At 33.4% G+C, this 13,421-nt stretch overlaps 1 pseudogene; it reads right to left on the bottom strand.

The window, feature by feature from the left end:
• The window catches only part of LOC129458234 (histone-lysine N-methyltransferase SETMAR-like), a 34,173-nt pseudogene extending 21,009 nt beyond the window's left edge, over positions 1 to 13,164 (bottom strand).
• Between the last annotated feature and the right edge of the window lie 257 nt (positions 13,165 to 13,421).

The raw sequence follows: 13,421 nt of genomic DNA, 5'->3' as shown, positions 1-13,421 counted from the left end.
AATCCCCATTACTCAGGAAGCTGAGGTAGGAGAATTGCTTGAACCTAGGAGGTGGAGACTGCAGTGAGCCAAGATCATACCACTGCACGGCAGCCTGGGCAACAGAATGAGACTCCAACTGAAAAAAAAAAAAAAAGCTTAAGGTAACTATAAGGCCCATATCTGTTGTTTTTTGACTTTTCAATAATAGCTATTCTGACTGGTATAAGATGATATCTCAGTGTGGCTTTAACTTGAATTTCTTTGATGATTAGAGATGTTGTGCATTTCTTCAGATGTTGGTTGGCCATTTGTATATTTCTTTTGAGAAATGTTCATGTTCTTTGTGTAGTTTTTAATGGGATTATTGTTTTTTTCTTGTTATTTGAGTTCCTTTTAGATTCTGGATATTAGTCCTTTGTCAGAGGCATCATTTGCAAATATTTTTTCCCATTCTGTAGATTGTCTGCTTAGTCTTTTGATGATTTCTTTTGCTGTGCAGAAGCTTTTTGGTATAATAAAGTCCCATTTGTCTATTCTTCTTTTTGTTGCATTTGCTTTTGGGTTCTTATTTGCTTAGGTCGATGTCCAGAAGGGTTTATTCTAGATTTTCTTCTAGGATTTTTATAGTTTCAGGTCTTATATTTAGGTCTTTAATCCATCCTGAGTTAATTTTTATATGGTGAGAGATAGGGGTTCAGTTTTATTCCTTGTCATATAGGTATTCATTTTCTAATTACCATTTATTGAATAGGGAGGTGCCTTTTCCCCATTTTTGTTTTTTTACTTATTGAAAATCGGTTGTTTATACATTGTTCTTGGGAATGTAAATTAGTCCAACCTCTATGGAAAACAATATACAGACATCTCAAATAACTAAAAATAGGACTACCATTTGACACAGAAATCACTCTACTGGGTATTTACCTAGAGGAAAAGAAAAAAAAAATTACATAAATAGCTGCAAGTGGCACCATGGAAGAATTGAAGAAAGATTCAATATGACTACATTGCATAGCTCTTCTTCAAAGGGATCTTTTATCTTCTCATAAAGGAGACCAAGGTCTATAAACTGCTTTTGCTTTGGAAATGGGATAAGAAAGCATGAAACACATGTATAGTCAATCAAGTCAGATTCCCCAACAGACCTAGAATTTTATCTGCTTATATAGGTTTGCAGCACCTTAATATACTGCCAACTATTTATTTCACATGAACCTCATGATAAATCATCCATTGTTGCAGATTTATGGGGGATCAAGGGCCTATTATCCACCCCATCCGTGTTTCTTATAATATTAGCCAACCTATCTTCTCTTACTCTCTCAGGTGGTCTCATTGACCAAATCCAACCAGAAGACAACAAAGCCTGCCTGATGCAGAAAAAATAAATTTGTTCTTCAGACAAAATAGTATTTAGAGATAGAATATGAGAGTGCAAAGAATACCTTTCTCCCCAGATGTAAGAATTATCTTTATAAATGCATTTCTCATAGTATTCAAACTTTCTTAAGTTATTTTGCTTTTTATTTTATGATTTGATTATGATGGACAGAGTGAAAATATACAATTTATTTCATTACTAATCATGAGAAATTTATTTTCAGATCTGTTTGACGGGCATTGACCGCACATCAAAATACTAATATAAAAACCAGATATTCCTTCACGGATATAGTTTTGAATTGCATACAGGACTATTGAATTGGGTTATCTGTGGTATTTTTCAAATTAAAAATGAAAGATAAATATTTATGTTTCTGTTAGTATGTGTGTGCACACACCCATGTGTGTGTGTCTGTATGTGTGCGCGCACACATATATTTGAAAAGCCAAAGGCTGGACAGTGGAAGACATCTCTAATTGTATTGTTTTTTAGAAATTTAAACTTATAAAAAATGGGGAGCTCTTTTCTGGTGATAAAAACATAAAAAGGGCCAGGTGTGGTGGCTCATGCCTGTAATCCTAGGACTTTGGGAGGCCGAGGCGGGCGGATCACCTGAGGTCGGGAGTTCACGACCAGCCTGATCAACGTAGAGAAACCCTGTCTCTACTAAAAAATTAAAAAAAAAAAAAAAATAGCCGGGCCTAGTAGCGCATGCCTGTAATCCCAGCTACTCAGGGGGCTGAGGCAGGAGAATCGCTTGAACCCGGGAGGTAGAGGTTACAGTGAGCCCAGACTGCACCACTGCCCTCCAGCCTGGGCAACAAGAGCAAAACTCTGAAACTCCATCCAAAAAACAATAAATAAATAAAATAAAGCAAAACATAAACAGTTTGAACCTAAGTGTTGTTGGTAGCATGGCATCTGCCATGTTGAAATGTGCAACTGATTAAGAAGTAAATTAGCCACAATATAATTGAAGATGAAAATAATTTGTTTTGTTTTGTCGTTGTTTGTTTTTTCCAAGGCCTTGTTTCTAGTAATCAATCACTAAGGCCAAACTATTTCCATTCTTTTAGTACAATCAGTAATCATTCTAATTAAATCACCAGTTCCTCTAAGTTAATATGGATAGCTACCACTTATATATGAGAAGTAAAAAATAAGGTATAGATGGTAACTTTATAAATGTTCCCAATAATAATTGTTCAACATCCTTTCTACAATTCCAGGGAACTCACAAATTTATTATACACCTTCTAGTAGATCTCCAAAAAGATAAGTGACAATGAGTATTTGCATCTGATTATTAAGTAATTGCTTTTTGTCTTTGAGTGCATTTTGTTAATCACTATTTCTAATTGAAACTTAAGACTATATGATTTTAAATTAATATTTAAAAATCAAAATGTAATCAAGGAAAAAGTATTAGTCTCTTGGAACTGTGTTTAACAAACAAGTATACTTTTTATTCTTAATATATGTGACTAAATATTAGCATCAGTTTCCACAATCTTCACAGCAGGAATGCAGACTTTACATTCCTGGAAAAGTACAGCTTCTGCCACTTTTGAATGTAAAAAATGATTTATCTTATTAGTAAAATCAACTAAGTAAAACCAAACTAGATGTGCCTGAAGGATCCTTTTGGTGCATTTTTCAAGTGGTACATATATGGTAGTTGCAGTAGACTGCAAAAACTAAATCCTTTGTTTATATCAGATTTTCCTACACACATTGAGACCTGCATAAAAATCTAACCTAAATCATTCATTAGAGCCTCGTAGAATCCTTGCCAAACTTTGAAAAATACTACAATATATTATAGAACTCTACTGAAAAACATGAAGGCTCTATTTGTGAAAGAATAAAAAAAGTAGCAAGTACATTAAAACTTAGCAGGGACAATAACTTGAATATTTATACATTTTGCATATTTTGAAATATAATTTTATTTTACATGCTTTACAAACAGCAATTAATTATAGAATAGCTATATATCTCTTTAGGTTTTAAATTAGATTTTATATGTGTTCATATAATATTGATTACACTACTATGACAACATAAATGTACACAATAAGTTTATAATTGTCTTAGAATTTCTCATGTGCCCTACAAATATATACACCTACTCTATACCCAGAAAAATGTAAAATAAAAAAATTAAAAATAATAATAAATTGAATTTTTAACTTTTACTTCTCTGTAAATGGGAATATCTTTTCTCACAAACCTTACACGAAAACAAACAAACAAAAACTGAAAACACTGATGGTTTTAATTTGTATTAAACCACCCCCAGGGATGGCTGTGCAATCAATATTGGCCAAAATATAGCTGTTATATTGTATGGCAAGAGATGGCATAGATGTGGGAGGGGGATCAGGATATCTCTTAAAACCATTACTGTATCAACACTACAAAATATCTATAAAGAATAAATATGATTTAAATAATTAATACTGAGACTAGAATTCATACTTATTGAGAATAGAGTAGGTAAGGATGGACTGAACTAAAACTGTAAGATTTGGGGGCATTTATGACATCTTTTAGAGAAATAAGAAAGAAAATAAAAGGTTTGGGAGAAATTTGAGAAATTGATAAGAAAGAAAAAAATTAGTTATAGGAATTTAGATGAATTGATGTTGATTATGAGGTGATAATGAGTCACATAGGGAATAAAATATACCATAAAAGGTATATGTTGAGAATACAGAATATATGGAAAAAAGACAAGTTAGTAAATTCATTTTCAGAGTCAATAAAAACTTATAGAATATTAATCATATATTGAGAAGTATAGTTCTATGCATGCATAAAACCAAAGAATCTCTGGAGATTCAAGCAGCATAGGTTAAGTGTTCAACACTATGAAAATGTCAAGTAAAACGAAGAAGAAAAACGTAGACATAGTTTTCAGGAAGATGCACATTTTTCTATAAAATGGCGATGTTATTTTAGCTCAATTACAGGTATAATTTAAGTGGCAAACATGTAGTCACAACAGATGTACAATCTGAGACAAAAAATACAGAGTCTATTAAAATCTCACATTAAAATTCATTTTCAATAATGGTGACCTGGAAATATTTAATGCAGAGAACACAGAGATAATGTGGAGAAAGTGATTGAATGTGAAGGAAAAAATATTGAATAGGTGATCTTCATCCCAGAGTAATGGGAAAAAAAAAAGGAACATCAAAGAATTTACAGGAGATATCAGACTTTTCCAATTGGTAAGTGAAGCATGTCAGTGGAAAATGTGAACGTAGGTTATTATCAGAATGGAATATTAGGATTAGGAAATCTATATAATAAACAACAAGTTTTACACAACTGGGCTAGATATCAGGAATTTGATTTAAGGGATAAGCATCTACTAAACTCACAGTCCTAAAAAACTAGTATTGTATACTTCATAATAAGTACTAGACATATGCACAGACATTTAATAGCATAAATTGTGCTATATGATATCAACATAATAAAGGAATTTTATCTAATCTGAGAGGAAATGAGTTTAATGGGAACACAGTGAGAATGAAATGAGCTACAATAGCCAAGCTTCTATAAACTCTCAGGGCTCCAGGTTTCTATTTAGGAGAGAGATCCACACAGAGAAGCAGCCCATGAAATTAGAATTAAAACAGCATTGCAGGCCAAGGCAGGCGGATCACGAGGTCAGGAGATGGACACCATCCTGGCTAACACAGTGAAACCCCGTCTCTACTAAAAATACAAAAAAATTAGCCGGGCATGCTGGCGGGCGCCTGTGGTCCCAGCTACTCGGGAGGATGAGGCAGGAGAATGGCGTGAACCCGGGAGGCGGAGCTTGAAGTGAGCTGAGATCGCGCCACTGCACTCCAGCCTGAGCGACAGAGCGAGACTCCATCTCAAAACAAACAAACAAACAAACAAACAAAAACTTAGCGTTGCAGGGAAAATAGAGTCGAATTAAAGAGGAAATTCAGATAAAAGTGGTAGAGGGAAACACCCATAAAATCTCAGAGAATGAATATTTTTCATTACACACACACAGACACACATGTACACTCACACATATACACACATATACACACATAAGTAGGTACTATAAAATTAGAAAATATATCATCTGCCTTAAATTTGGGACAATTAAATTCACATAAAAATGAGAAAGTAATAAGGTCAATATCACTTTGAGACACTGAGAAAAATCTCCTTGGTACAACATTATGGTGAGAATTATAAATACATATTTTTCTGTTTCATATAAAATTGCAATTTTGTGTTTCATGTAATATATTAGTCAAAGCTCTTTAGACAAACAGAACCAATAGGATAATTATTGATACATAGAGAGAGAGATATTATGAAGGCTTGGCTCACATGATTAAGAAAGCAAATAAGTCCCCCTATAATTTGAGTCTGCAAGCTGGAGGCCCAAGGAAACCAGTGATGTAGTTTCAGTGCAAACCTGAAGGCCTGAGAACCATGAAGCCAGTGTTGCAAGTCCCAGTCAAAGTCTCAAGGTTAGAGCACAGGAGCAAGGATAACGTAGGGCAGGAGAAGATGGATGTCTCAGCTTAAATAGGGAGAGAAAATTCAATCTCCCTTCATCTTTATGTTCCATATGGGCCCTCAAAGGATTTGATGATGCCCGTCCCCATTGGTGAGGGTGATCTTTACTTAGTCCATTGATTCAAATCCTAACCTCTTTCACAAACAGCCTCACAGACAAACCCAGACATAATGTTTTACCAGCTATCTGGTAATCTTTTAGCCAAGTTGACACATAAAATTAACAATTACACATGGAAACATGACAGCTTGTAGACTCCAACAACAGTGTCTAAATTACTTGATAGATTAAAGAATATGAAGTATGAAGGGATTTAAAGGCTCCAAAATTATTAATCATGAAGACAAATAAGAGATTGAAAGGTTTTAGTGGTTTTAATTATGGGAGTCATATTTCTATAAGCCTCACAATATTAGCACATAACAGCTTATGTTGAAAGGGAAGAACTGGGCCGGGCACGTTGGCTCATGCCTGAAATCTCAGCAGTGTCGGAGGCCATGGTGGGCAGATTGCTTAAGTTCAGGAATTCAAGACCAGCCTAGCTAACATGGCAAAAACTCATCTCTACAAAAGGTACAAAAATAAGCTGGGCATGGTGGCTTGTGCCTGCAGTCCCAGCTACTTAGGAGGCTGAGGTGGGAGGATCATGAGCCGAAGGTGGGAGGCAGAAGTTGCAGTGAGCCACGATGCACCACTGCAATCCAGCCTGGATGACAGAGGGAGACACTGTCTCGAAGAAAAAAGAAGAAAGAGTTGCAATAAGATAGAAATCTTTTATTTGTTATGAATCTTGCAAAAAAAAAAAAAGGCTGAAATAAGTTGTAAAATGCAATTGTAAGTCTTACATAATACCAGATCATCAGGACTGGCTTGATTGTAATTGTCCCTGAATTCTGAGTGTGGGAGGTAGAATTGATATGGCAATTTATGTCACTTTAAAGACTATAATATATCATCTGTTCTAAAAATTATACCTATTGTTTTGTCATTGTATTTTTTCACCAGTACAATTTAGCTCTTCACATTTATGCTGAATTTTGTGTATATGTATTTATGATACAAACACGTCTTACAATGATTAACAAGTATACATTATTTTATCCATTTTTGAAAGTTCTAAATGATTAAAAGTGCCCATTGCACATGTCTCACAGATTATTTCTTATTTTTATAGAGGAGATGACTATAATTGAAAGTATTATTCTGACTTTAATTTTTTTCCTGGTTTAAGATGACTTCATAAAGACGATTCACTTAAATGCAAAGAAATTCACTGGGATATTTGTATCAGCAGAATAAACTAGAATTGTCCTTCATGTGAATTTAATTTTCCAAAAGAGTGGGAAGTGAGTTGAATAGCTTTCCATGATTTAAAAACTCTCAGGAGTGTTTGAAGAAAGAGTATAACTTTGAATAATAGAAGTGAATATTTTTGCCTTGTACAATTACAAAGAAAAGAAAAATTGCTGCCTAAAATGCTGATTTCTCTCACATTTGCTCTGGAGCAAACAACCACAGGAACAAAAAAATTGGATGGTTTTACAATTTAATAGACTCAATTCACCAATAAACACCTTAACAAAAGAACAGTCACACATTTTTTAACTCAAAGTCAGAGATAATGATGTTCCTCCCTTTAGAAAATTTTAAATATCAAAGAAAGCAGTAACTGTCTACATGTAGGAAACACTGCTATGATCATCTTCTGAATTAAACCACGAACAAAAATATTCCAAAAGCAGTTTGTAATATTAATACAGATACACTTCGTGAAGCTTTTTGTAAAACAGGTCAAAAATATAAATAAGAGATGTTTAAACTTTTACCTTTGTCAAATTATTTATATTCACATTTTTGCAAGCTTGCTTAAGATGTACTGAGGAAAATTTCCTCAGTACAATACTCTAGTGAAAACTGCAAATGCTTATTTTCTGTTCCTTATGTTATAATAAATTTCAATGTCTTGTTCTTTCAGCATATTTTCTTCCTAATACCATCCAGTAAGCAATTGTTTAAATCTATTTTTCCTATTTATATGCCCTTTCTACTCAATTGTCTTTTAGACAATTTTGACCCAACCATTCATCATACCTAAATTGCTGATTATATCATTGTGATCTCAATTCTATACCTTTTTTCTAATCCACATAATATGTCCTGTGTAAATTATTAGCCATACCTCTATTTACCATCAAGCCTGGTTTATAACTTTTGTCTAGGCATAATTAATAATAACGCCATGTCTTTCCTCAAAATTTTTGTAGTTTTGTGGAGAAATTTATGGTCACTCTAAAGCAACTATATTAACTCCTACCTACACTTCTGAAATTCTGCCACAATTTTTCCAAGTACAAAAACTACTTGAATCACTTCAACCTTACAATATTTTCCCATTCTCTGGAATTTGTTGAAGGTCACTTCAAAAACTAGATAAAGACTTTCCATTTTTAAAGAACTATTTATTCATTGAACACTCATCAAATCTTTTCTCATTTATAGCTCTTGATTTTCCAGAGTAGATATCTAAGTTTGTGAAAGCCAAGTACTCATTTGAATTTTTCACCACTTTCTACCACTATGGTGATTTCACATATGCCTGTGCTGCTATGACACCTATATCTTGTGTTTCAGATTGCTCGAGTAGTTATTTCTTTTCTCATAAACTTATTTAGAGGAAATTTCAGAATTACAGAAGAAAAGGAAGACAATAAACAGAAACCACCAACCTTGTCAACCAGTTAATGATTTTTAACCATTATCTGTTTCCTTGAAATAACTTTAAAATAAAGTATAATACAAATACACTTGAAGTGATCTTTAATCATTATTTTAAAGTACTTTCACTTAATCCTATCCTAAAAAGCCAATTATAAGGAATTTTGTGGATCTCTTCCCAATATATGCATATCTATTCAGAATATAAAGTGTTACGAAGCTCTACTTGAATTATTATGATTGTTGTCCAAATACACTCACAATTTATTTCTTGAACAGTATTTTAATGATGGGCTGGAGCTGGCTAGTATTGGCTTGGAAAACCTCATTTTTCTACTGGTAGCTTGAAATGAGCTACAGTGGAAGTATTTATACCATGCTAATTGGCAAACATTATAAGGTAAAACTTTTTAAGTTGAAGAGTTGATTGACTAGCATACCACTGATTATATCTCCAATCTATCTCATTTTCCACTTAACTGTTATATTGTATTTTTTATACTTACACCAAAATCAAATTAGCTATTACCTTTACTAGTGTAAATGTCATGGTCCTTCCTTCCTTTCTCCCTCCCTCTCTTTAGTTCTTTCTTTCTCCTTTCCTCTCTCTCTTTCCCTATCTTTCTAATTTGCTACTATAGACAATAACACCATGTATATTTTCCCTGGGCACACAGAGGTTCTGTGTCTCCCTTGGGAGACAGGTTCTGAGTTCTAGAGTGCGCTAGGTTTCAACATGACTAGCTATAGAGTGGTTGACTCTATAATACTATTGCAGGAAAATAGTTTATACATTATTCTACTGGAAGGTTGTGATTTCTCCAAAACGAAAGTAAAGACTTTATTGGAGAAAGCCTTTTAGGCTTTGGTTCCCTTTCCCCTACTTCCCACAGTCTTAATCTCTGAAATATGAACATGTTGACTGGTTACAGCAGTGATTTTACAATGATTTGAAGACAACAGTGTGGTAATGGCCAAAATCCTAAAGATAACGAGAGCTGAAAAATGGAAAACATCTAAACCCTGAGATTGTCACTGAAGCCCTAAAGTAGCCCTTGATGGCTTATAAGTAGTCTGCTTTATTTGCTTGAGAAAAGTAAACCTATTGCTTTTTATAAAAAAAACTCTAGATTGACTAGTACTAGCAACCAAAATAATTTTTAATAACCAGGTGAATTTATATGTGGCTGAAAATGCATAAATAAGAACAATATATTTATATATTTATGAAGGAATATTGACCACTAAAATAGGCAAAATAATTGTATTTCCTTTCTACTACCAGTGGGGGGAACTTCTACTCTTTAAAAATAATTTTCTCATCTGCATAATTTTCTCTACATAATATTTTACTTACCAATGCTTAAAATAAATGTATCTTTAACACACTTAATTTAAGGATAAGGTTATTTACTTTTCCTTCATGGTTTTTAATAATTTATAAAATATACATTTTTAATATGGAAGAGGAAACTTTAAGCAATTTTTAAAGTGGGAAGGGTATTTCTGAAACACTGCTAATGTTTACTTCTCTTATTGCCCAATTGGTTCTTCTTGCTTGCTGCACAAAAAAAGCCAATACGATGAAATGGTAGGAATGTTGCAGCAGAGAAAATGTTTAATTATGGCAAAGCAGGTAAACAGGAGGACAGACGATAATTCTCAAATCTGTTTTCCTGAGAATTCAGAGGCTAAGGGTTTTCAAAGATAGTTTGGCAAGCAAGGGGTTAGGGAATGAGGACTGCTGATTAGTTGGATTGAGGATGAAATCACAAAGAGCCAAGCTGTCTTCTTGAGCTGAGTCAATTCCTGGGCTGAGGTCACAGGATGAGTTGAGTCCATTTCTTAGTATGGGTTACCTGTCCTGGTGGCACCAGCTGGCCTATCAAAATTCAAGGTCTGAAAAATACCTCAAAGACCACTCTTAGGGTTACCATAATGATGTTATCTATAGGAGTAACTGAGGAGTTTGCAAGTCTCTGCCTACATGACTCCTGAGCCATAACTCTAACCAAGTGGACAATTTATTAGTTTTACAAAGGTCATTTGAGTCCCCGAGCATGGAGGGGTTTAGTTTCAAGAAGGGAATACTATTATCTTTGATTTTAAGTTTAATTATAAACTAAATTCCTCCCATAGTTAGCTTGGCCCGAGCAAAGACAGTTAGCTTGTGGGGTTAGAAGCAAGATGGAGTTAGCTATGTCAGATTTCTCTCATTGTCACAATTTTTGCAAATGCAGTTTCACTTCTAAGTGGCAGAAATGTCCTTAATTGAAATAACAGATCTCTCTCCACCTACTATTATTCTGATTGCTGAGTATGAAACTTTCAGTCTTTCAATTTTTCCTTTCTCCTTTATTTTGTAAGTAAATCTGTCTACAGAAAGGGTTTTTCTGCTCTGATATTTTAGGGTTAACCACCCTGCATGGAAGGCCACCTCTACATAGCACTGCCACCACTTTGTGGCTGTGGTGGAAACTTTCAAATACTCATCGATATCTGTATTCTTATTTTCCTTTGCACACGCACGCGCTCACACACACACACACTATACATTGAAATTCTAGCTTTTTTTTTTCCCATTAGGAATGATGGTGTGAATAATTTTTTTGTAATGAGAGGTGAATAAAATTGATATGCAACATTTCAGAACCCCCAAACCCAATAAACAATAGAAAACAAAACAAAAAAGAGACTTTCATATGCTCTTTCTTATGCTGGCTGACATGGAGAAGATGGCCAGGACAATTTAGAATCTCAATGTTGAAGATAATACCATTTTTATACTGGAATAAGATGGCCTCACCAATCTGTGCAGCTTCTCTCCAACTTTATGAACAGAAAATAAATTTACTATGTGTTGGAACCTTGTATATTTTTGGCCTCCTTGTAACAGCAATTAGCCTATCCTAACTGATAACGTGGGAGAGTTTGTCTAATCTAGGTTTTGGTATTAGGATGTGCAAATGCCGCTGACTGTAAAATATTACTTCAAACTTCAATAGTATCTTACGAAAGGTAGATTGAGGCTATGTATTTGAAGTTTATACCCAACATTATTTTTCTCTGGGTTCAGTACCTAACGGAGAATGTGAGTACCATTTATTAGGCCCACTCCAAGATCCCAACAGCGCACGATATATTATTAGTTCTTGCTCACTGGGGAAAGTTGCCCTTATTTCCCAGTTGTTAGAATTACAGTCATTAGTGTTATTAATAATAATGGTCTTACATTCATATGAGCTTTTAAAATTTTGCAAAGATATCTTAAACAATACCATGTGATAACATTTAAACAATTAAAAATATTGAACACCTGCTATATATAAACATGAACTAGATATATTAAAAGATCAAATGTGCTAGATATTTACAGCATATATTAAATTCTTATTTTTAATTAGGCTCACCTGACTTTTTTGTAAAAAAATATTAAACTAGATAAAGTGGTAATGAAAAATGTTGCAACATCAAGAACATCAAAACATATGCTTCAGGAAAACAAGATTGAATATTACATATAATAAGTATAGGAAAATACTTGTCAGGACTTTTCTATTTGTAACATTATCATAAATAGCCTTTTAATCTTCAGTTTAACTTTTTAAGCTTTATTATTGTATTTTGCAAATAAACAGTTTTATGCTAAAAAACTGAAAAGTTAAACATTTCAAAGAATAACATGTCAAATATATTTAATATTGTATATATTTTTATGTACAATAATTCATTAGTACTCACCAAATATAAATATGTATTTAGTAAAGTATAGATACAATTTAAAGTTCTGTCTTTTCACTTCAACAACTCTATTTCCTACTATTTCCAGAGGCAATTACTAATGTTATAGTTTAAATTTTTCATATATAAAAATGTCTTTTCAAAACTATGGTTTTGGATTTTGCTTACATGGAATAATAGAATATCATTTTTTACTAGACATGAGAGTTTTGATGTCAACATATATACAGGTTTATTCTTACTGATATATTAGTCATCACAGGGTATATTATTGTTTATAAATTATTTCCTATTCATAGACTTCTGACCTCTCTGTCATGTTTCTCCTGTTAACATTTTCAGAGAACATTCTTATACATGTCTCATTATTCAGAGTTTTCAATGTTTTTACATTTTTATTTTGTTTTAATTTTACGCATAACAATTGTGCCTACTTATGAAGTGCAGTGTGATGTTCCAATACATATATACATTGTGTAATGATCAAATTAGGACATTAGCATAACCACCTCCTCAAACAACTGTGATTTCTCTGTGGCAAGAACATTCAAAATCCTTTCTTTTAGCTCTTTTGGAGTGTACAATACATTATTGCTGACTACAGTCATTCTAGTGAGCAATAGAACATCAGGACTCATTCCTCCTCTTTTCTAACTGTAACTTTGTATCCATCGACTAAACTTTCCCTACATTTAATTTCTTCTACTCTCCCCAGCCTCTGGTAATCAGTATTCAACTCTACTTCTATGAGATCAACCATATGATCCAACAGTCTCATTATTAGTTATATATCAAAAGATGATGAAGTCAGTATGGCAAGGAGATATCTGCACTCATATCTTTATTGCCACACTATTCACAATAGTCAAGATATGAATCAACTGTGTCCATCAACAAATAAATGAATTAAAAAATTGTGGCATATATACACAATGGAATGCTGTTCATCCGTAAGAAAGAACAAAATTCTGTCTTTTGTGACAATTTGAATAACAGTAGAGGACATTATGTTAAATAAAATAAGCCAAGCACAGA

This window comes from Symphalangus syndactylus, chromosome 19 (genome assembly GCF_028878055.3).
Source record: "Symphalangus syndactylus isolate Jambi chromosome 19, NHGRI_mSymSyn1-v2.1_pri, whole genome shotgun sequence".
NCBI lineage: Eukaryota > Metazoa > Chordata > Mammalia > Primates > Hylobatidae > Symphalangus > Symphalangus syndactylus.
The sequence above is the reverse complement of the archived record's forward strand: the minus strand, read 5'-3'. Positions and strand labels throughout refer to the sequence as shown.